Here is a 26639-nt window from a genome sequence, read left to right as displayed (position 1 = left end):
TCACACATATTGGAGCTCTTCCATTTGAACTTTTTCATGAGAATTCAAAGCTTTCCTTTGTGGATGATATGAATGTAAATTTTATCAAGCAAAATGTTGTCTTTTGTTTAGATGATGGTTATGGGTTTCATAATGAGAATAGAGAAGACACGGGTAAGACTATTCATTTTTGAGAAATTTCTCTTCACAATCAAAAAAATGATAAACTTGATTACATAAACATTTAAAAATGAAAAGTATCCCTTTGATTTTTTTCATGAAGAAAATGTAAAAATCCTTGAAGATCCTATGGCCCATCTATTGCAAAAAACAAATAATGAGGAATGTGCAGTATTCCTGGAATTAGTCGGTGGATTTAGCTTCTCAAAATGCAGAAATTTTGAATTTTGGTTCATATTTCATGTTGTTGGTCCATCTCTAAAATTTTTATTTATGTCTGAGCATAATTTAAAAAAAAAATGAAATCAAGTAGCCATTTGCTTGATTGGTTACGTTGGAAGGATAATTTCACATGATTGTATGGCTATCTTCAGCAGGTTAGAGTAGGTAGGTGTGAGGAATAAGCTCAACCCTCTAAGCATATTTTTAAATAGTTTGAATTTCCAACCATTTGTCTTGGTAGTTTGGTACTATTTTTCAGTACTGAAGGTGTGGGTGGATATCATCAGAATTTGAAGCTTGAGGAGAAGTCCCTAAGGTTCTAGTGATCTTCTGCCATATGTAAGGTAAAGGTCAAATCAATCACTTAGTTAAGTTTTAGTATTTTATGTTTGAATCCATTACCCAATGGTTAGGCTACTAGTCTACGGCGTTCTTGGCACCACAAGGAGGATGACATCCCCATTGGAGCCAATGTTAGGGTCCTATAATCTAGAGATCAATATTCCTATCTTACTATTTCAGTTTGGGGGTTACTTTGTAAGGTCTAACCTATGAAATCACTAGGTATCGTAGTCTAAAGGGTTTGTATGTATAAGGAGTCACATGAATAAAGGTCATTGTAAATTTATGTGTTGTAAAGGGGGTATTTGAACCCAAAATTGAATTTGTGAGAGTCTAAAGTCCATGTGGAGGCATAAATTTCAAAATTTTCAATTTTTCCTCCTTCTTACTCCATTGTAATCCTAGCTATAAGAATTTTTAAGAGGTTGCAGAGGTCGAAGAGAGGTGTTTGAAGTTCAGGTGAAAGAGAGTGTTGTGCATCTATTTCGCAAACCATCATTGTTGTGCAACTGTTGTGCATAAATCTTAGAAGCCAACAAACTGTTAGGTGATAAGGAAGGACTGCATATATTTGTTGCTGAGATCTAATGCTCAAGCTACTTTGGAGTGACCTTCAATGTAATTATTTTCTTTGGATAGATTATAATTGGTGGTTCCAACCCCATTTTCTTTGAAATATAATTTCCTATTGGTGAAATATTTGATTACAAAGCTAGTTGGATCAAAATGAATCCAAGCCTCTCACTGGACGAGAAATTGTGGTTACAATTTCAACCTCACTTTCAAGGGAAGATCAATTTTGGTTGTGAATCTTTATACAATAGGAAATTGAGTGTCACTAAAGAATATTTGCACTCAAACAATAATCAATATGCTACACTTCAATTTACTCAACAAGGATTTGGGAACAACGAAATGTATTCTCAATTACCTTCATGTACAAACTCAAATTTGTGTAACTGTTCTAATGTACAAACATGTGGACAAAAGAAAAATACATGTTGTCCTCAGGAATTGAATGGGGAAAACTCTGACTTTAAAAAATTCAAGAAAAGGAATTGAAGTAAAGATCATGCAGCTTCTATTGTTGATGGTTGTCAAGTTCAAGCATGGACAATGGATAAATTGATAGATGCTACTGGGTTTCAAGGTTCCATAAATCACTATCTAAACTGTATAAATAAAAAATATTATAAGAAGGGTGATATAAGTTGAACGCATATGGTTTTTGGTCACTCATAATCATTTTGGATCAGCGGAATTCAATACAAGTTCAAATTTCATTTTTTGCTATGCAAACTGAGAACAACCATATTGGAGGTCTATAAAAATGGAGGGAAGCACTCAGAGGGTGTTACATCATCACAAGGTAATCTCGAGCACATATACACACTTAGGCTTTCATAGAACCATATGCACCCATATCAGCCATGGAGGTCTGCTAACTCTGCTATGAATTTGCTGCGAAACTGACTGTTTTGATCATCATTTTCAAAAGAGATTTTTGATCAAATGAAAAATAATTTTGAAATAATGAAAGTGCTTGTTTCCAAGAATGGGCCAAATAAAAAAAACCTCCTTCATTTTTTGCATAGTCGTTACTCTTTGGGAGATATGCAACGCTCTTGGAGGCCTATGTTTCAAAAAATAAAATTCTGTGTTTTTCTTCCTGTTTCGGCCATTGTTTTTTGGTGCATTTTTCTAACAGCAAGAAGTGAATTTTTCAAAAATAAAAGAGGTTTTTGATGATAATAGGATAAATAAAAAAAATTCTCTTAGTTTGTGCACAGGTTTCACGGTTTTGGTATTACATGTGTCACTTGGAGACCCATTTTCCATAATTTCTTGCTGACAAAATTCTGAAATTTTTTGAAATTTGAAGTTTTGGAAGGTTCGAAGTATTTTGGGTAATGTAAGGTGAATGAGATGGTTGAATGGTCATTTTAATCATTTTGGATTAGGAGTTGTTAATACAAGTTCAAAATTTCACTTATGTTTCACAAGTTGTGATCGATAAGTTGGTAGGTCTGTAGGTTGAAGAGGGTATCTCAGAGGCTCTACACCAACACAACATCATCTCAAGTGCACCCATTTGCTCAGTTTTATCCAGTACAGCCTGAAACCATGATGAGTTTGAAACCTATTGCACTCTGTTGTGCAACTGTTGCTCAAGTATATCAGTCATGGTTATTTTTACAAATTTGTATTTTTGGACCTTCTAGAAGTGATTTTAGTGGTCAGATAAGTGTGGATAATTTAGTTTAGTTGAGTTTGTAGACATGATGTTTCTAAACTAATTTAAGTTTTAAATCAGGGATGTTTCTAAATTGTGCTAGATTTGATATGGTAGTTCTTGTTTTTCTGTAGATACATTGTATTTGGCCTATTAGACTTTTGTGCAATGAATTCGACCTCCTAGAGTGGTAATTTTGAATTCCTTATTGTATTGAATGAGGTAAAGACATGTAAAATGGTTTCGGGTTGAGAGTGTTAGAGGCTAGACTACATCTTTCTGTAACTTGTATTTTCTCTCCAAATGAATAGAAGAAGGCAGTCGCATTCTGAACATTGATTTTTGTGTCATATCTATTGGTATGTGTTTCTCTTGTGTATGATATGTATTTTCTTTCAGATCTGTGCTTAAATATATGATCTCATACTATAAACTTTCTTCATGATCAAGTTTGAAAAGGGATTTTTCAGAATTCAATGTGTTTCTCTGATTAATTGAACTGGTCATATGTGTATCATCTTCCTCTATGAAAAATATGAACTCATCCTTGGCTTGATGCTCAGTTAGTCATCTTCTCCTTCATCTTACTCATCCATCCACTACCACGAGTTTTGACTGATTTCCAATAGGTATTCCTTTATTGCCACTGTTTCAAGTGCACCATGTCCCTTATTCATTTGGATCTACCAATGTGCTATGTTTCTAAGTAATTATGCCCTCTACACTTACCATCAACAATCAAACTTTAAAATCATCCTCTAATTATCATAACCAACATTAAATCTAGATGTTATCAGTCATCTAGTTGGTTGATAGAATAGCTTAGCGAGATAGTCCTCTTTAGGGATAGGGGGGTTGGACCTTAGCCTAAAAGAGGTTTGTGGTTACCTCTAGGATTTATCTCCTCAGCCTGGAGAAATTTATAGGGTACTAACATTACCACCATCAAAATGTTTTACCTTGTATGTACTGACATTTACATGCCATTATGAAAGATATTGGAATGGAGTATCAAGTTATTCATTCATGTCCTGATGATGATATTCTCTATTATAAATAACATGCGTCGAAATAAAAAAGCCCAAAATGTGATGAGAGTAGATATCAAACCGATAAAGTAACAAAAAATGGTGCCTCGCAAGGTTCTTCATTATATTCCCATAATTCCATGGCTGTAACAATTTTTTAGGTGCAAAAGCATAGCACAACTTATGGATTACCATGCAATGAATAGAAGTGAAGATGGTGTTCTTCAAATGCTTGCAAATGGATTTGCATTGAGGAATATAGAGGAAAAGTGGCCAAAGTTTATAGTAGAACCTTGTAATCTTAGGCTTTCATTAGCAACTGACAATGTCAATCCATTTGGAGAGCTTAGATCTACTTACTCGATGTGGCCCATTTTTGTTATCGAAAATAACATTCCTCTATGGAAGTCAATAAATAGGGAGCACAAAATTTTGGCAATGATTGTTCTAGGTATTAATTCGTTTACTCATATATGTTCAATTATGTCTTATATTTTTATTTTTATTTACTCCTATATGTAGTAATTATGTATTGTATGTGCAATCAATTAGGTAAGTACCAAGTAAAAGATATGAATGTATATATGGAGCCTCTTATCGATGAGTTAGTGGAGTTATGGAATGGCATCACTATGTATGATATCTCTAGACTAGTAGATGTACAAAGGGAATTTGAATTCCATGCAATGCTTGTATGGACAATTCATGATGCACGCGGGCTAACACATTTCTATGGTATGTTACAACATTACCCTGAACTTTAATAGTGTTTAATTTTATGAATTTCATTTCATGTATGTTTTTTAAATATTCCCTTCATTGTACATACTTAAAATAATTGATATAAAATTTATTCCCTCTCTTGCAAGCCTTCAAACAAAGGGTAAATTTGTTTGTCCAGTTTGTGTTCCTAATATTAAATCACATCGTTTAAGAAGCTTAGGAAAGGAGGTGTTTGATGAGTATAGGCACTTTATTTCTAAAGAAGATACTGGATTAAGACCATGGAGAATGAAACCTCGTGCATGGAAGTTGCAATGTAATGGAATACTCTCTCAAGGTATGGACTGAATTGTCTATGTACCAATATGCATGTATGTTTAGATTATTTTATATTTTTATGGCATTTTCTTCATTGTACTAATTGACAGGTTATATTGTTGTTATAATATCTTTAGCTATATATGATTCACTTTGTAGGTTTTCAAGGCATTAATAATAGGGAACTTCCACAAGGAATGAAAGGTTATCCCGAGAAATTCAACAGACTCCCTTACTATGAGCACCTAGAAATTTTTCATTTGTTTGATACAATGCACATTAGGAAGAATGTAACAAAGACCTTAGGGTGAATATTAGATGGAAGGAGAGATAAAGAAAAAACATTTCAAGATTTTTAATGACATTAAGGAGGGAAATCATGCAATGCAAAGTGCGATTCATTCAAAAAATGATGGAGATGGCCAAAATATAAGTGCCCTTTCATTGCTATGGATAGACCATCAAAGCAAGGATGTTAAAGATGTTATTGAAAAAAAAATCCAACTGTATTTTGTTCAAACATAAAAAAATATCATAACATAGGAAGGTGAATTAGGTGGGGTAAAAACTCATGATTGACATACATTCATTAAGGTAATTATTTTGGTGTATATATTTGTACACTGGTGAAACATCTTTTTAGTGTTTTTTTTTCTACTAATTTGGAAATAAATAATGATCGATCATTTTTTTTTGTTACAATATGTTCTGCCTCTATCTCTTCAAGAAAACTTTGACAACAATGTCAAACAAGTTATATATGATCTTGGAAAATACATGAGGTAAGTGGAGATTTATGTGCAAAGTGTAATTTGTTCAATAATTTGTTGTACAACTTATATTTGACTACATGTGTTTTACTTGTCATCATGTACTATATACTTTTCTGTTGAAACTTGTGATTTTCTTGCTTCATTTGTAGATGATTTTCATCTAAATAAATCGATAAAGAAGATATAAAGTATTGGAGGAAACAAATTCCTCGTCTAATGTGTGAAATGAAAAAGTATCTACCTCCGACATTTTTCAATGCACAAGAACACTACCTCATACACCAAGTCGAGGAGATTGAAAAGTGTGGACCTGTACACACAAGATCAATGTGGATGGTTGAGAGGCACTTGAAATCACTGAAGGCTTTGGTCAGACAAAGAGCATGTCCTGAGGATTCGATGGTATATATATATATATATATATATATATGGTATATCAAAGCATGGTTTATATTCATCAATATAGTCCTGAAATAGGAAAAAGTATTAATGTATTGGATTACATTTTGGATGTCAACTCCATGGAAAAACTTTAAGGGGAGCACTTATTCGAGAAAGGTTGATCTGAGTTGACTCAGCTCCCGAATTTAACCAAGATCTTTTGCTTTCGTGATGTGATTATAATTTCATTTAAAATAGCACAAAGGAACAAATATACATAAGAAGAAGGAACGTGACAATCATCAGCAACATAAAACTCAATACGTTGATAACAGAGTTCATCCAAGAGGGACTACGTCTCCAAGCCCGGTGTCAATATGGTGTAGGCCGTTGCATTAAGTGTTGTCAATATTGATGATGTACATAGGTGGTGACGTCGCTATCATACAAGGAAAATACCCTCACGCAGGAGTGGCTCCACAAGATGTTCCACTACAGGAACTCTCACGCACAAAAAGACTCCTATTAGTATGACATAATTTCACATATGACAATAATGAGCATCTCGCCAATCATGGCATCAAATGGACCTAAATTCAGACATACATGACTACAACATGAGTATCCCATCAACATGACGAAAAAAGGATCTTAATAAAAACATGAAAAGAAGTACAGCTCACAGATGATTACGTGTCACATCAAGCAGGAATCATGAAACAAGTAAGAAAATAAGATCCCACATCAAACAACAAACAGGAATCTACGCAGAACAATGCATCTCATAACGAAAAGAAGTTCATGAACATACTGCATATACCTCAAACTCTGGGGCCATCTGAAGAAAAGGATGTCAAAATTTTGAAGTTGGATGTACCATCAATCTCGCGGCATCGAAAGGCATTGAAATGACTGCTCGCACATTGAATGGTGACACCTACACTCCACCTTGAAAAGTGACCAAGAAATGAAATGGTCAACTGGAAAATCTGAATGCACCATCAGATTTGTGGCATCGAATAGTGCAAAATCGAATGTCAAATTTATGAATTCTGAGAAAGTGAAAATCTGGGGCATAAGGAATCCTTTAGATTCCCCCTAGATTCCTGAAAGACTCCCTCCTCTGGGTCATCTGAAAATCTGCTGCTCAGATTGGAATTCTAATTGTGCCATCAGGTTCGTGTCACTGAGAGGTGTAATATTGACATAAAATTTGTCCAATTTGGACACTGGAAAAATCTCGCCCTCCTGAGAATTTCGCTCAATCATGGTTTCACCTGTGTTTTTCCCAGGTTCATGGTTCCACCTGCGAAACAATTAAAAAATGTGTCTCATTTTCCATGCCCGCCTTCTGCCTCCACCATTCTCCCGTGCAAATAAAATTCAGGTTTTATAATAACATTTGAGGGCGGATATAACAAAGATTGAGCACATGGCTCATTGGTGGCAGAGATTACTTACCCCGCGAAGATCAAGGTTTGAATCCCATTAAAAGCTCGAGCCTCACATTTTGTTTTAAATATGGCAACCATTGATTTGTTGGTTACGTAATACAATTTGGGCATGTCAATTATCGCATATGGAACCATTTTGTTGTATTAAAATGGGCGTTGTTGGTTGTATGTATTAATGGTTGGCGCGTTGTTATGTGACATGGGACTGCCGCATGGTGGCGGGCCGGACCATGTGGTGGGTGCGAGTTCAATACTCACCGATCTCGCAATAATGTTCCGTGTACCTAGTTATGGTGGATAGGTGTATGGGTCGGGTCCACTCGAGGTGGCTCGCCCACCCCAACATATAATGTAATATTTTGGTGTGTTGGTTTGGGGTCTAGCGGGGTCATGGCCACGGGCCTGTCTTTTTTTAATATTTGTTATATGATTCGGGTGGGCTGATGGGGGTCATGGCCCATCAGCCCTTTAATAATTAAAATTTGTTTAATGTATAATGTTGGGTCTGGTGGAGGTAGCGAGGGTCATGGCCCGCCACCCTTGTTTTTAATATTTTTTTATTTTATTTTTGTTAATACAAAACACAGTTTTTGAACTTGTCTAATATAGGGGATATTCGGCAAATTAACGATCCAACAAATTCGACCACTTTTGGGAGCTATGTTTCAATCCCCAAGGTTGGTCAAATTGTAGGACACTTAAACCTGGCCCACAACCCAACTTTTACCAAAAAAATGATTCGCTCATTCTCCCTCATACGAGCTCGGATTTGAGTGTCGTTCACACCGTTGGAATCAGGGTGATGACCACTTCGATCTAGTGCTAGTTTGAAAGTATTCTGATCATTTTGATTTTTTACCCTTCCTAAGTCCTTTTGGACTTCTGCATGTGTATGGAACCACCTGGATCAATCCTCCCCACTGAGGAGCTTTTGGTCCTCCAAAAGCATGAAAAATAATTTTCAACTTCTTTGTACCTTGTCTGCGTCACAAGCATCTTGAAAGGTCTTGCTTCCATCTCCTTCACCTTTTTTCTTCGAAACCTTAAGCGATGAGCCAACACCTGCGACCTCTGCAAACCTATAGTACTTTGTTTTTTCAAATTACATGCTTGACTTATATGACCAATCTAATGACCCAAGCATCCCATACTTGCCACGAGTTTATAACACATACTCGATGGTCAAGTTTACATCAAGATGGACACAATATCCCAACTACGAAAACAAGGCCAACATATCATTGTTTCTTCAACAAGTGATGGAAAATACATCATCACTACAACACATGATTTACAAAAATAAGGCCAAACACTATTGTTTCTTTGACAATTGATGGAAACATGACATCACTTTCATAGTTTATCATGCAACTCAAAATAAGACCAGACATCATTGTTGCCTAACAAGTGATGGAAAACATCATCACTTTTAAATTTTAAAATGCAACAAATGATTTACAAAAGCACGACCATGACAAGATAACATATCTAAAAACCATTTCTCACCTATCAAGGTGAATGGTCACCTCCTTGTGGCGCATTCGCTGGTCAAACAACCGTTTTATCTGGTTCATGCACCGACGCTTTATCTTTAGGGTGTTGCTCTGGATGGATCCTCCAACAAGTCGCTCTTTGATGGCCACCTTTGTTGCAATGACTACAATACATCTTCTTCCTCTAGATCTGCTTAACATGTTTCTTCTTTCCCTGTTGTTGAGAGGTTCTTTCACGCCTCACCCTTTTGTGTGATATTATTCTTTTCCAACACTTAGAAAATGTATGGTTATGTAATCCACAAAAGGTACATGTTTTTCGATGCCTTGATTTACGTTCATCTTTAACAACATGATTATAATCGAAATGAACATTTGAATATCGAGGCTGGTTATACCTTTCCTTTCCATCTCTGGTGTCGTTATGGTGGTAAGAGCTTGCCTCAGCTCTCTCCCTACAATGGCCACTGCCATGGTATGATGTTGATGTGTTTCCTCGACGATTTCGATGATGTCTCGGAAGAATATGACACCTTCGAGCATTCTCCTTTGGTGTATCCCAAGCCTACAAATCAAGGCCTCTGCACAACCTCTAATGGTTGAGTTATGCCTTGGTTATTAACACCAAGTTATTTTTCCTCCTTGCACCTCATCCTAGTAAGGAGCCTCATGTTTGTCCCTTTAATTGGGATCTCCATGTGTCCAACAGAAATCATACTATGTGAAGACGAGACTGAAAGGAAATCAACATCTTTTACCTCCACTGTCGAGTTGGAAAGAACTAATGAGGGTTGCTCATCATTGGTTGTTGGTGGTTCGCTAGCTGTCTCGGTGCATTCCTTAACTTCCTTTCTGACATACCCATGTCCTGCCTAACGGGGTAATTCCTCTACTTTGATGGGGTTGACAATGCCTTGGCCTTTAATGCCCAAGCCTTTTCCTTCATACCCCGTTTTCTTCAATAGTTTGGAGCCAATTCCTGTGGTATGATTTTTGAAAAAGCAAAATCATCATCAGGACACATACATGAATTTAGAGAAATACTTTTTACCTCACATGGGTCATGTTGCAGCTTTTCCAAGACCTCGTCCTTAGCTTGCAACTGTTGAAGCAAACTCTATTTTTCCTCTTTCTCTTCATGTAGGAGCATCTTCAATTCAACGTTCTCTGTTTGAATATTCTGTTTGTTGTGCTTCAGTTCTTCCAGGGCCTCTTCCGTGACTCACAACTGAAGCTACAATCGCTCCTTTTCCTATGTCTCTTTTTGTAGAGCTTCATACATTATTTCTACCCTTTGGGAAATTTTGAGAATGGTCTCGTACATCGCTTTTTCATCCTTTGTCATTGCACGTTCCATTTTTCATGCTTGCAATTCACATCCACGAAAAGATTGCTCTGATACCAAAGATCTGAGTTGACTCAGCTGTCGGATTTAACCAAGATCTTTTGCTTTCATGATGTGATTATAATTGCATTTAAAATAGCACAAAGGAACAGATATGCATGCTATAAAGAATAAGGAACATGAAAATCATCAGCAACATAAAACTCAATACGTTGATAACAGAGTTTGTCCAGGAGGGACTACATCTCCGGGCCCAATGTCAAGATGGTGTAGGCCGCTACATTAAGTGTTGTCAATAATGATGATGTACATAGGTGGTGATGTCGCTATCATACAAGGAAAATTCCCTCATGCAGGAGTGGCTCCATGAGATGTTCCACTAGAGGAACTCTCACGCACAAAAAGACTCTTATCAATATGACATAATTTCACATATGACAATAATGAGCATCCCGCCAATCATGGCATTAAAGGGACCTCAATTCAGACATACATGACTACAACATGACTATCCCGTCAACATGAAGACAAAGGGATCTCAATAAAAACATGACAACAAGTACATCTCACAAATGATTCTGCGTCACATCAAACAGGAATCATGAAATAAGTAAGAAAACAAGATCCCACATCAAACAGCAAACAGGGATCTATGCAACACAATGCATCTCATAGAAAAAAGAAGTACATGGAAATACTTCATATACCTAATCCAGATGGATCCAAGAACACTCTCTAAGTCTTGAAAACTCGAAAAATCATGCCAAAGACCAAAGAAAACCCCATGAGAAAACCTTTCAGAATGGAAAAAAAACACTATCGGGAGGAGAAAACACATGAAAATAGCAAAAAGAACAGAGTATCAGAGGCAGAACAAATGAATGCATAGTGGCCGTCAGATCTGGCTGAACAACACTCCAGATCTAATCAGCAATCGCAATCATCATAGGCAGATGACGGAAATCAGTGCAGACTACATAACACCTGTGACAGCAATTGGTGGAGTCAACTAGGACCTTCATTCTAGCACACAGATCAATGACCCATGTTGCATCGCAAGATCGCTATCGGCGAATACAAAGAGAACTTGCAATAGTCCAGGTCATTAGCAATATGCGATTGCGATCAATCGTATCACGATATCACAATTGGGGCTACACAGAGGAGCGAACATATACACATACACATCTACGATCCGATGAATCGGACCTGACAATTATATAAATGTTATTTTATAAGATTTGAGATCCGTAGCAAAGCCATTTTTAATGCATTTTCATAGTTTTTCATTTATCAAACAAAATGCGAAGGCTGAAGGCCAATGCAATAAGCTGGACCCGAAAGGGTTCCTTAAGGCTAATATATATATATATATATATATATATATATATCTATATATATATATATATATATATATATATATATATAGATCCGCCATAAGCCATTTCTTACGTTATTTTCATGGTTTTAACGTATTTCAAAAATACAAAGGGGAACTTTGGAGCAGGGCCATTACAACATTTGATGGCGACTTACAGGCGAATCCGATAGGAGAATAGGGTGGAATAAAGGAATTTTGAAGTCCGAATTGAATTGTGTTATGGAAAAACTTCATAGTCGTAAATGTATTTTCCTATGTAAAACAGGAAAACGATTGCATTTGGGATTCTGAAGGATTTCAAGGGACCAAGGCACTCTTATGTTGCGAATAGTCGGCCACCTCCCCTTCAGGCGTTATGTAATGATTGTGAAACCTTGGAAGAGGGATTCGAGCGGACAGAGGCCCGAGAGACAGAAGGTTGAGAAGGAGAAACACAACCCAGATTGGCTTTAGAACCACAGACCAAGAGCAAATAGAGGGGGGCAGTATTACAGGCAGTGTCGAGACAGAGTTAAGACAGAGATAGAGAGTGATTAAGAGAGTTTGTGTACTCAGAGAAGGCTTGGGAGGTTCAAGCAAGCTCTTACTGTTATATCTGTCATGTATTGAGTCTCAAACTAAGCTCATACTATTGTAAAAACTTTGCTTGAAGACATAATAGAGAGGCCACAACTGAAGGCTAGACCAGGAGATGTAGCCCAGGAGTATTGGGTGAACTCCTTATTAAATTTTCCGTGTTATGTGTTGTCTATTATATTTTTTTTATTGCTTCATTGTATGTGTGTTTCGCAATCTTATCGATCCATTGCATAAAATAACATAGACGAATCCATGCACATGAGTCTGTAAAACCTTATTAATTGTCTTAGATCATAGTATCAAATCAAGTGGTATCAGAGCTTTAGGTTTACTAAGGTTAGACAAGCTTGTGCTGTATTGGTGAATGATAACTAGATCAATGCTCAAATTAGGAGAAGGAGAACTAGTTGAAACTAACCCGTAAATTGGTAGAGTCTATCCTAGGATGAAAATGGCAGAAGAAAATCCCTTAGAATCAGACTCTCAGTTCATGGACAGTTTCATGACCATGAGAGCCATGGTAGAAGAAATGTATCGATAATTTAAGAAAGGTTGAAGTGAAGATTCTTCAACCTCCAAACAAGACAAAGTAACAGAATAATCTATTATAGATGGTCATTCTGAAGGCAAAGAGAAAGGAAAAGATGCTTCTCTATCCACACCTCCTGACAGCCCTAAAAATAAAAAGAAGAAAACATCTTTGATTAAATTATATGTTAAAATTGATTTGCCAATATATGATGGAGAATTAAATGCAGAGAAGCTAGATAACTGGATTAGACATATTGATGTGTATTGCAGGGTGCAGAGCATTGATTCAGATAGGAGTAAAATTCAGCTGGCCAGCCTATGCCTTGGAGGAACTGCCTTAGTATGGTGGGAAGGTAGGGCACAAGCTGACTTGAAGAAACATAGTAAAATTCTTTCTGTCTGGAGTGAATTTGTTTCTGCAATTAAAAAACAGTTTTATCCACTAGCTTATATGCAGCAAGCTATGATGAGTTGGAAAACTCTTCACTAATTAAAAGGGCAAAGTGTACAAAGATACACCCAATAATTTAGAAAAGAAGCTTTGATTCTAGGCATTTATTTAGACTCACCTAAAACTTTGCTGAAGTATATAGGTGGTCTACACAGCTATTTGAGGCACACCATTCTCATGTTTAACCCTACTAGCATAGATGAGGTATCTGTTCAGGCTACCCATCTAGAGGCTAGAGGCAGGAATGTGAACCCAGAGATTGGGGATCATCAAAACCCACTGCAAGCAAGAACAAGGAAAACAGGAAGTAGAAATGGAAAGATAGGAAGGAAAATGTTGTACAAAAGGCCAAACCTTCATGCACTCACTAAAAAAAGGATGGACATGATGATGAACATTGTTGGTCTTTGCATCTGGAGCTGAAACCCAAGAAGTTCGATGGAGAAAAGATGAAGAATGTTGTTGCTATCCAAAAAGATTTGGGGTCAGACTTAGGTGTTGAAACAACAATTGCAGCCACAAGTATAAAAGGTAAAAATTCTGAAGCATCTACTAGTAATTCTTCACAAACCAATGATAGCAAAGAAAATGAAAGGAAAAGACATGAGTTTTTTCATATTAGAGTCATTTCCAAGCATCAAAATATTGATACTTTGTTTGATAGTGACTCACAAGTAAACTTAATTTCTGAAGCAATTGTAAAGAAATTGGGACTACTAACCACACTGCACAAGAAGCCATATCCATTAGGTTGGGTATGTTATAAAGCAAAGCTATAAGTGACTAGACAATGTAAACTTAGGTTTTCTTTTGGGTCAGCATTTGTGGATGAGGTTGAGTTAGATATCGTTCACTTGGATATATGTGGAATTGTTTTACGAAGCCCTTACTTGTATGATAGAAAAGTCGTTTTCTATAGAGCTGAAAATAATTATCAACTCGTTAATGATGGAATCGAATATATTGTAAGAGCTCATAAACTCAAGAATAATTATACTCTCATAAACTCAAGGCAAATGAAAATAATTGTAAATTCATGCAAGCAATTTTTACTAATGGTTGTAAAGGAAAAGAAACTTGATAAAACCAATGTATTTGAAGGTTGTGATGCTAAACAACAAGTTGATTTGGAAAAATTTGTTTTAGGATATGATATTCTATTTCAAAACCTAAAGGTCTGCCACCCAAGGGGGGAATTGTACATGATATTAATTTGCAGCAAGATGCTCCATTGCCTAACATCGGAATGTAGAGGTTAACTGCTTTAGAGAATGTAGAGATCAAGAAGTAGGCACAGGAGCTGCTCGAGAAAGGGTTCATAACACCAAGCACATCACCATGTGGATCTCCAATCATGTTGGTGAGGAAGAAAGATGGTTCGTGGAGGATGTGCATTGACTATAGAGCACTAAATAAAATAACGATCAAGAATCATTATCCCCTTCCTCACATTGATGATCTATTGGATCAGCTGAAAGAAGCTAGTTACTTTTCCAAGTTGGACTTGCATAGTGGTTACCATTAGGTAAGAGTAGCAGAGAAAGATGCATGGAAGACTACTTTCAAAACAAAGCAAGGGCTGTATGAATGGCTAGCTATGCCTTTTTTCTTAACTAATGCTCCTACCACTTTCATGAGAGTTATGAATGATGTACTCAAGCCTTTTATTGATGATTTTGTAATTGTATATTTGGATGACATTCTTGTTTTCAGTAAAACATGGGAAGAACATTTGAAGCATGTAAAGCAGACTCTAGATGTTTTGAAAAAAGAAAATCTCTATGTTAAATTATCAAAATGTGAATTTGGCAAAACATCTTTGAATTATTTGGGTCATATTGTAGCGGGTAGTGAATTGAAGATAGATCCCTCTAAGGTTGCAGTCATTGTAAACTAGCCTAAACCCAAGTCTGCTACAGAAGTTAGAAGCTTCCTAGGAGCAGCACAATATTGGAGAAAGTTTATTGCTAACTTTTCCTTAATTGCAGCTCCCTTACATGCTTTGACAGGATTGAACAAGGTGTTTCAGTGGGGAGGCAAACAACAGAAAGCCTTCAACACCTTGAAAGAAAAAATTAGTACAGCAACAGTACTAGCATTGCCAAATCTTCAACAACCATTTGAGATCAAAACATATGCCAATGACTATGCCATGGGAGCAGTGTTGATGCAACATGGTAAACCCATATGCTACCATTCTGAGATTTTTAATTCTGTAGTAGTTAATTATCCTACATATGATAAAGAATTGTATGCATTAGTCCAGAGTGTGAAAAAGTGGAAACATTACTTAATGGGCAAATAAACAATCATACATACTGATAATCAACCACTTCAGTATTTGCACTCACAAACTAAATTGTAGTAATCAAGACACTATAGGTGGATGGGTTTCCTACAACAGTTTCATTTAGTCATCGGATATAAAAAGGGCATACACAATAAAGTTGGAGATATGGTGTCTAGACCAATCATAAATGCATCTACTATACTTAAGCATAACTCAGTAATGCATGAAAGCTACATTGAACAATATGCTCAAGATATAGATTTTAAAGATGTATATGCAGCTTTAAGTAATGGCAAAAAGGTAGAAGAATTGGATTACTATGTTAAGGACCAACTCTTGTATCATTTGGGAAAGCTATGCATTCCACAAATAGAAAGAGTTAACATAATTAGGGAGGCACATACTTCTCTGATATCAGGTCATTTTGGTGTAAGTAAAACAGTTGCACAGCTGCAAAGATACTGCTATTGGCCAAGAATGCATGAAACAGTTTCTAGATATGTAAGAGGGTGTACCATGTGTGTTATAAGTAAGCCCAACAATAGAAAACTAGGCTTGTACACTGCACTACCAGTCCCTTCCCGTCCTTGGGAAAATGTTTCCATGGACTTTGTTGGGGGATTGCCAAAATCTAGAAAGGGACATGACTATTTATATGTTATTGTGGATAGGTTCAGCAAAATGTGTATATTAATACCTTGTAATAAGAAGATTACAGCTGAACAAACAATGATGTTTTTCTTTTAGCATGTCTGGGTGCATTTTGGGTTACCCACTTCCATAGTATCTGATCGAGACTCTCGATTTGTTGGGAATTTTTGGTCAAGTCTGTGGGAATTAATGGACACCAGACTGAAGAAGAGCATAGCCTTTCATCCACAAATAGATGGCCAAATAGAGGTAGTCAACAAGACAGTGATCCAGTTGCTTAGGAGTTATTGCAGCAAGCATCCCAAGCTTTGGGATGAACATCTATGTTATGTGCAGCATGCTTACAACCGTGCTAAACATTCTTCTACACAACTGTGCTAGCCTTGATCTGCAAGCATACATGAACATTTATTTAGTGGTAAACGCAGAAAACTTAAGACTGTTTGAACCTTCTTTAATTGAAGATCCCCAATAGAAAAGTCAATTGCCTTCCATTGATGATCTGTTGCTTGAATACCTCAATGAGCTGCAGGAAGATACAGTTCTGGACAGGAAGGTGAGGACTACGCGCAGAGGGGATGTGGAGTACCTTAGGATCAAGCTCAAAGGTTCAAAACCTAGCAGTTCCAAATGGATAAAGATTGGGCAAGTGAGGCAGTTGTATCTTCACTTAAGTGATGCTTGAAAACCAAATTTTGGTGGTCCAAAAACCTTTTCAGTGGGAAGGCATGATCCAAATGGATCCAAGAACACTCTCTAAGTCTTGAAAACTCGAAAAATCATGCCAAAGACCAAAGAAAATTGCATGAGAAAACCTTTCAGAATGGGACAAAAACACTATTGGGAGGAGAAAACACATGAAAACAGCGAAAAGAACATAGTATCAGAGGAGGAACAAATGAATGCACAGTGGCCATCAAATCTAGCCAATCAACGATCTAGATCTTATTGGAAATCGCAATCGGCATAGGCAAATGGCAGAAATATTTGCAGACTACGTAACACCTATGACGGTGATTGGCGGAGTCAACTAGGACCGTCGATCAAGTGTGTAGATTGATGGCCCATGTTGCATCGCAAGATCGCTATCAGTGAATACAAAGAGCACTTACAATGGCCTGGGGAATGAGTGATATGCGATTGCGATCAATCACATCGCAATATCGCAATCAGGGCTACACAGGGGAGCGGGCACATACACATACACATCTGCGATCCAATGAACCAGACCTGACGATTATATAAATATTATTTCATAAGATTTGAGATCCGTAGCAAAGCCATTTTTAATGCATTTTCGCAATTTTTCATTTATCAAACGAAATGCGAAGGCTATAGGCCGATGTGATAAGCCAGACCCGAAAGGGTTACTTAAGGCTAATATATATATATATATATATATATATATATATATATATATATATATATATATATATATATATATATATATATATATATATATATATATATATATATATTCAGATCCGCCATAAGCCATTTCTTACGTTAGTTTCATGGTTTTAACATATTTCAAAAATACAAAGGGGAACTTTGGAGCAGGGCCATTACGACATGCGATGGCGACTTACAGGTGGACCCAATAGGAGAATAGGGTGGAATTAAGGACTTTTGAAGTCCGAATTGAACTGTGTTTTGGCGGAACTTCACATTCGTAAATGTATTTCCCTGTGTAAAACAGGAAAATGACTACATTTGGCATTCTGAAGGATTTCAAGGGACTGAGGCACCCTTACGTTGCGAATAGGTGACCACCTCCCCTTCAGGCATTATAAAATGATTGTGAAACGGTGGAAGAGGGATTCGAGTGGAGAGAGGCTTGGGAGATAGAAAGCTAAGAAGGAGAAACGCAGCCCAGATTGGTTTTAAAACCACAAACCGAGAGCAAACAAAGGGGGGCAGTATTGTAGTTAGTGCCGAGACAGAGTTAAGGCAGAGATAGAGAGTGATTCAGAGAGTCTGTGTACTAAGATAAGGCTTGGGAGGTTCACGCAAGCTCTTTCTGTTCTATCTGTCGTGTATTGAGTCTCAAATTGAGCTCATACTATTGTAAAAACTCTGCTTGAAGACATAATAGAGAGGCCACCACTGAAGGTTGGACCAGGAGATGTAGCCCAGGAGTATTGGGTGAACTCCTTATTAAATTTTTCATGTTATGTGTTTTCTATTATGTTTTGTTTATTGCTTCATTATCTATGTGTTTTGCAATCTTATCGATCCATTACATAAAATAACATAGATGAATCCATGCACATGAGTTTGTAAAACCTTATTAATTGTCTTAGATCACATTATCAAATCAATACCTGAAATCTTGCGGCCATCTAAAGAAAAGGATGTCAAACTGCTGAAGTTGGTCATACCATGAATCTCGCAGCGTCGAATCGCATGGAAATTATTGCTCACACATTGAATGTTGACACCTACACTCCACTTTGAAAAGTGATCGAGAAATGAAATGATCAAATGGAAAATCTAAATGCACCATCATATTTTTTGCATAGAATAGTGCAAAATCGACTGTCAAATTTCTTAATTCTGAGAAAGTGAATATCTGGGGCTTAAGGAATCTTTTAGATTCCCCCTAGATTCCTCAAAGATTCCCTCCTCTGGGTCATTTGAAAATATGTTACTCAGATCAGAATTCTAACTGCGCCATTAGGTTTGTGTCATTGAGAGGTGTAAGATCGACATAAAATATGTCCAATTTGGACACTAGAAAAATCTCACCCACCTGAGAATTTGGCTCAATCATGGTTCCCCCTATGTTTTTCCTAGGTTCATGGTTCCACCTACAAAACAATTAAAAAATGCGTCTCGGTTTCCATGCTCACCTTCTGCCTCCATCGTTCCCCCGTGCCAATAAAGGTCAGGTTTTCTAATAACATTTGAGGGTGGATAGAACGAAGATTGAGCACGTGGTTCATTGGTGGTGGAGATTACTTACCTTGCGGAGATCAAGGTTTAAATCCCATTAAAAGCCCGAATCTCACATTTTGTTTTAAATATGGCAACCGTTGATGTGTTGGTTACGTAATACAATTTGGGCATGTTAATTATTGCATACGGAACTATTTTGTTGTATTAAAATGGGCGTTGTTGGTTGTATGTATTAATGGTTGGTGCGTTGTTATGTGACATGGGACCGCCGCATGGTGGCGGGCCAGCCCACATGGCTAGTGTGGGTTCGATATCCGCCAGTCCCACAGTACTGTTCCGCGTACATAGTTATGGCGGATACGGGTGTGGGTCAGGTCCACCGGAGGTGGCCCACCCACCCCAACATATAACATAATATTTTGGTGTGTTGGGTGGGGGTCCGGTAGGGTCATGGCTACCAACCAGTCTTTTTTTTAATATTTTTTATATGATCCAGTTGGGCTGGCAAGGGTCATGGCCCTTTGATCCTTTAATATTTAAAAAAAAATTAATGTATAATGTTGGGTCCAGTGGAGGTGGCGGGGGTCATAGCCCACCACCCTTTTTTTTAATATTTTTTATTTTTTATTTTTGTTAATACAAAACACATTTTTCGAATTTTTCTAATATAGGGGATATTAGACAAATAAATGATCCAACAAATTCGCCCACTTTCAGGGGATAGGTTTCAGGCCCCAAAGTCAGTCAAATTGTAGGACACTTAAACCTGGCCCATAGCCCAACTTTGACCAAAATTTTGACTGGCTCATTCTCCCACATATGAGCTCGAATTTGAGTGTTGTTCACACCGTTGGAATCAGGGTGATGAGCACTATATCTGGTGTTGGTTTGAAAGAATTCTAACCACTTTTATTTTTTGCCCTTCCTGAGTCCTCTTGGACTTTTGAATGTGGCTGGAGCCACCTGGATCAAAGGTAGAATGAGGAAAGTGAGATGTAAGTAGATAGTGGAGATTTATACTACATTTGAATTTTTTTGTTTTTATGTATATCGTATTTGTTTAATTTTTAGTCTTCCTACATAATTCGTTACTATGAAGGTATTACATGGTGATTAATTATATTTATGTGAATTGTTTTATTTTAATATAGTTGGTTTAGAGTGGGATGAAATACATTTATACATTGCGAACAATCTTGATTGGATGAAGGTATGGATTGAACAATGCAAACAAGCTAATAATGGTAGGTTATCATGGTATGGTGTGTCTACATTGGTCAAAGAAGCTCAACATAGTGGAGATACCAATCTTACATGGAGGGAAATTGATTTATCATATGGTTTAAAAGAATATCAGGAAAGCATATTTACCCATGTATACTAAGTTTATTTTAGAATTATATTGATACATACGACATGTTTTTTTCTTAATTTGCAAAATTTCCAAGTATAAATATGCTTAACATTTGACAATGCATTTCCTATGTGTTTGACATATAGTAGTTGAAATACCACAACAAAATGTGGTGCGACAATCACAAATTTTGCATCAAAAGGGTGGATTAAAAGATGAAAACTTTTGATAGTGGGATAGTTGTAGTATTTCAAGTTATCAATGGTACAGACATCTAGAAGTCTTTGATAATCAATACTGTGGGTGCCTGCATGATATACTTGAGTGTGACTTTGAATCCTTCAAAATAGTTTTCTTCAATGTCAAATGATTTAGGTTGTGAATCCATGAGCGTGACCCTGATAGAACTATTACTAAGCATGCTAACAAATTTACCATGGTTGGTACAAAAAACCTTGAGCCAGGACCATAGCCCTATGTTCTTCCAAGCCAATGCAAACAATTATTTTACATAGAGGTTCTAGGTAAAGTGGTTTGGTCATATGTTGTTAGATATGATCCAAGAGGAAGGTCGGTAAAAGTATAATGTAGTGGAAGAATTAGATGAAATTGAAGAAGAAGATGATGTATAGGAGTAGGGGGCTCATTTGTCAGATAAGACATTGAAGAATTTCAAGGATATGATAATTGATACATTGTTAATTTGGATGAACTAGATGATACATTTGATTTTGTGTCAGACGAAGAAATGGAAGAAGTTGAACCAAATGTAGAAGAGCATGTTCTGGATGATGATATAGACTGTTGATGTTGATATGGAAAATCCTTTGAACATGAATTCTAAACTGGACGATACAAATGATGAGTTGGATGAGGAAGAATATTAATGATATCAAAATGTTGAAATGTACGATATATGTGTTTATATGTTTTATTTTGGTTTGATCTCTTTCGTTCACCTTCAATTTTTATTTTCCTAGTTTTTATGTTTGATTGTTACTTTGTTTCTTTCGATTATATTATAGTACATAGATTGGGTATCAGTGAATTGAGAGTGATGTGGGCGAGGGGGAGGGGTCATATGAGCTTCCACCTTCACATGGTTGATCTTATTCAGTAGAGAATATATTATTATTGAAATCAAGTGAAGCTCATTTAGGTTTATAACATCATCTCCAATTTTAACTTTCGCCCATCTAATAATTTCCAAGGTTTTCCATTTACTGATTAGTGGAAATTATGCTTTCACCCCACATATAGTGACCTATGAATGGGGCCAAATAAAAAACTAAGTTCAAATGACTAATTCGTATAAATCATAAATGACAAACGTAATTTCAAACCAATGTCATCATCATCAACATCGACACCATCATCATCATCATCATCGTCATTATTATTAGAAAAATTTTGAGGTAAAAAATGGGCCTCAAAACAAAAATGTACAACCAAAATCAAATTTATAATAACTAATAGAAATGAAGATGAATATGTCAACCATGGAGGATGATTCACCATTTTTGTAGTAAAAAGGTAAAATGATAAGAAAAATGAAAAAATGAAAAAAATGCTTTTTCAACTTGTATTTTCAACTTATATCCCTACAATTTTACTCAAATTTCAAGTGGGAACACTCGTTGGACGCAAAATTTAATTTTTCATCAAAGGAGTACACATGTTGAATAGTTTCGAAGGAGGCCACTACACAAAATATGAGAAATACATGAAAAACATGATTGAAATCATGTTTTTTCATGTATTTCTCAATTTTTGTGTAGCAGGATCAATCAAACGTATTCACCATAGACACTCCTTGGAAGTGAAATTAAATTTTGCATCCAATGAGTGATCCTGCTTGAAATTTAAGTAAAATCGTAGGAAGATAAGTTGAAAAAGTAGTTTTGTCTTTTTTCACTCCAAAATTTGATGAGGTAATATAATCTTATTTTATTATTTCCATTATTATTTTATAATCTTCCTTAGGAGGCCCATTTTAGACCTCAAAATTTCTCTAATGCATTTTTTTCATCATCATCATCAACAACAAACAACATGCTCATCTTCAACGTTGTTGTCATCAACACTTGCATGTGTTATTCTGCCAGAGAGGAAAATTGATAAATAATTTGAAAAAGAAGGGATAACAATCATAAAAAATTGAACCGTATCATCATTCTTCTTCTCATGAAGTCTATAAGAAAGATAAGAAAGTGTAACATGACATCTTCACTTCTAGAATAATGATGATGAATGAATAAATGAATGTATTTCACCGATGCATAATCCTTACTTCTAGGTAGAGGATAGGTTGATAAAATCAACCTCGTGTTGGCATTATGATACATATGTTGTACTTGATGGCAACCCATTCATCTCAGATAATAAATTATAATGTAGAGAAAAGTTCACGCACTTATATGCAGAGAAAATTTTATTTCATGTAGAGAAAAGTTCACACACTTTTATGCAGAGAAAATTTTATTTCATGTAGAGAAAAGTTCACGCACTTTTATGCAAAGAAAAGTTTATTTCATGTAGAGAAAAGTTCACGCACTTTTATGCAGAGAAAATTTTATTTCATGTAGAGAAAAGTTCACGCACTTTTATGCAGAGAAAAGTTTATTTCATGAAGAGAAAAGTTCACGCACTTTTATGCAGAGAAAAGTTTATTTCATGTAGAGAAAAAGTTCACGCACTTTCATGCAAGGAAAAGCGCGTATATGTTGGAGAACTTCCCTTTGGTCCATGGTAGTTAGTCCTTGGTATTTGAACCTATGGTTTTGGACCATGGTACCTCATCAGAAGTGTTGATCCCAAGTATTGGGTTCGTGGTATTGGTTTATTATGGTTTTGGTCCGTGGTATTGCATGTAGAGAAAAAGTTCACGCACTTTCATGCAAGGAAAAGCACGTATATGTTGGAGAACTTACCTTTGGTCCATGGTAGTTAGTCCTTGGTATTTGAACCTATGGTTTTGGACCATGGTACCTCGTCAGAAGTGTTGATCCCAAGTATTGGGTTCGTGGTATTGGTTTATTATGGTTTTGGTCCGTGGTATTGCATCCAAAAGTGTTGATCTCACGCACTTTCATGGTTGGTTCATGGTATTAGTCCAACAATTTTTTTGATCCTATGGTTTTGGACCGTGGTATTGTGGAAGGCCTAAGACTATAAAAGAGGAAGGAGATCATTTGGCAAAGCATCATTGAATGAATTGAATATCTAATAAGTGCTAGATCTGAAATATTTGTGATTGGGTTATGGTGCAGATCTGGATCTGAATGAAGGAGGAACCTTAGCGCATAAAGAAGGATAAGTTCTATTGATGGGTCATAATCTTTATGCTTGAATAATAGTATCTTTGTATGATTTTGATCTGTTATATAAGGCGCATGCTTGATCTATAAATCTGAAAATCTGGGTAAATTAGTGTCTGAATATTTGAAAGAAGGAATTACCCTTTATAGATCTGCACGCAGGTTTCAGGTTGTTGAAGTAGCGTATATCTTTAAAATATGATCTAGCTGCCTCTGTCTATTGCTGTAGTATTCTGGGTTCAGAATTTGGTGTGTGGTTACTGTTACTGTGTTTTGGGTACAGCTGTCAGAGAAGTGTTTACTTGATTCAGTGCTAATTGGGAAAAGGAGATTGTTTGATGCAGATATACTTGATGATTGATTGATGTTCATGGATCTAGTTTGAAAATTTATGAAAAGTGGTCCTTGAAAGAAAAGAAGTAGGGGATTGTAACTCCCTTCCAGGAGAGAGAGTTGTAGCTCTCTGCAGGTTGCAGCCTGCGTACTGGTAAAGGACTGCACCAGTACAAAATCATTGTAAAAGGAGTTTATAATTGAAAGAAGATAGAGACATATTGCAGCAGGTGGTTTTCACCCACATTGGGTTTTCACCCACATTGGGTTTCCACCTTATATCTAGTGTTCTTTGGTGTGACTATCTGTTTTTCTTGTTCATGCTCATTATTTTATGGTACTGACATACAATAATTCAAAGTATAAATATATTGAAAAATAATTAGATAATACTGATTCACCCCCCCTCTTAGTATTATTTCCAACACCTCGATCATTAGATGAGCGGTTGTTGGACATATTCAATCACGAACCTTCTTTCTATGTTAATTTAACCAAAATTACATTCATTTAAAGTAAAGTGGGTTTTATATACCTAACACTCGGTATGGCCTAGTGTGGGCCACATTGTAAGCCTGCTAGTAGAAGCCAATAGGTTCACAAAAACAACAATTTAGTAGAAGCAATGGGATCACCATCTCCAAATACAAGATAACCTAATAATGTGCTAAAAGGAATAAAAAAAATGCACTCAAATTGAAAGAAATATGTGACAAGGAATATTGCTCAAACATAAGCCCCAATGGTCTTATATATAATATATATTTTATATATAATATATATATTATATATAACATATATTAAATATTACATAAAATATATATTCTATATAGTATATATGGTATAATGTCATGGAGTAATTTGTTATTAGAGCATTAATCGAAAATAGTTCTTATAGCTAATTGAGCATATAAGAGCAAGGGCATTCAAGTAGGGCACGCGGGCACGAGGGCATTCAAGAGCACAAGGGAATTTGAGCAGGCGATGGTAAGTGTGGATAGGTAGTTAGGTGTGTGCAGTGGTGGCAGGTGTGGGCAGGTGGTGGCATAGAGGGGCAACAAATATGAAAGTAAGCAACTAATTCTATTATTCTTGTTTTGTGGCATCACATTGGTTCAGACCTTTGTGTAAGCAAATTTCTCTTAGCCAAGGGCTCAAGAAAGCCATATTTCACTCTCAGATCTGAAACCTTTATTTCTTGGAGAATTATCAAAATCTTTAAAGAGTTTAGGGCTTAGAATTTTTTCAGGTTAATTATAAAAATTTAATTAAATTTTTTGAGCCTATCTTCTCTATAAGGTTGTGAATTTTCGAAGGTCATATTTCATTTTCTGAGGGGGTCATAAGATTTATTTGAAGGACAAGATTGAGTCTCCTTGGTGGCCATTTGTAAATTTTTTTAAAATTAAAACAAATTGTGTATTTCCTTCTCCCCTGAGCATAAGAAAGCTTGAATGTATTCCTTTGTAGGGTTTAATCAAAGGTCAATTGCTTAGTCGACCTTTCACCCAAGCAACACAAAATTGGGCCCTTTGCTCTAAGATCACATCTTCTCAAAATAACCACATACCTTTGTGGAAGTAAATTTCTATTAGCCAAGGGCTCAGGAAATTAATATTTCACTCTCAGATCTGAAACCTTTCTTTCTTGGAAAATTATCGAAATCTTCAAGAGTCTAGAGCTTAGAATTTCAGTACGTTAATTATAAAAATTTAATAAAAAATTTTGATCCTATCTTCTGTGTAAGGCTATGAATTTTAGAGGTCATATTTCAATTTCTAAGGGGTTCATAATATTTATTTGAAGGACAATACCAAGACTCCTTGGTGGCTAGCTGCATAATTTTTTTAAGTTAAAACAAATCGTGTATTTCCTTCTCCCTTGAGTGTAAGTCAGCTTGAACATATTCCTTTGAAGGGTATTTGAAATCAAGAGAGCAGCCATTAAAAGCCATTAATAAAAATTTTGAAGTAGAGTAGTATACATTTGTGAGCTATTTTATGAGGGAGAATTAATCGGGTCTGGTAATTATATTCCTCTTAAAGTCCCCTAGTGTGTATATTCCTCCTTCATATTAGATTATGGACAATTTAACCTTTTGTGATTTATGTGTGACAAATTTTATTGTTTTTAGGCCTATGATTATTAGGTTTTTTAGGCCTTTGATTATTTAGGCCTATGTATGCAACACTTCAAATCTGATATGTTAGGATAGTTCACAATATGTGACAACTAGAGAAGAACCAAGGACAGAAGACCTTGCAGTCTCACTCCAAGGATTGGTATTCCTAGTTAACTACTCAAATGACAATGTTTTACCTTCAAACAAGAAATGCAACCCCTCCACTAGGAAACGCATCCCATAAATCAACCACAGTTACCC

This window comes from Pinus tabuliformis, chromosome 9 (assembly GCF_031772625.1).
Source record: "Pinus tabuliformis cultivar Carrire ecotype Pingquan chromosome 9, CPIR1, whole genome shotgun sequence".
Classification (NCBI taxonomy): Eukaryota; Viridiplantae; Streptophyta; class Pinopsida; order Pinales; family Pinaceae; genus Pinus; species Pinus tabuliformis.
Note: the sequence above shows the minus strand (reverse complement) of the source record.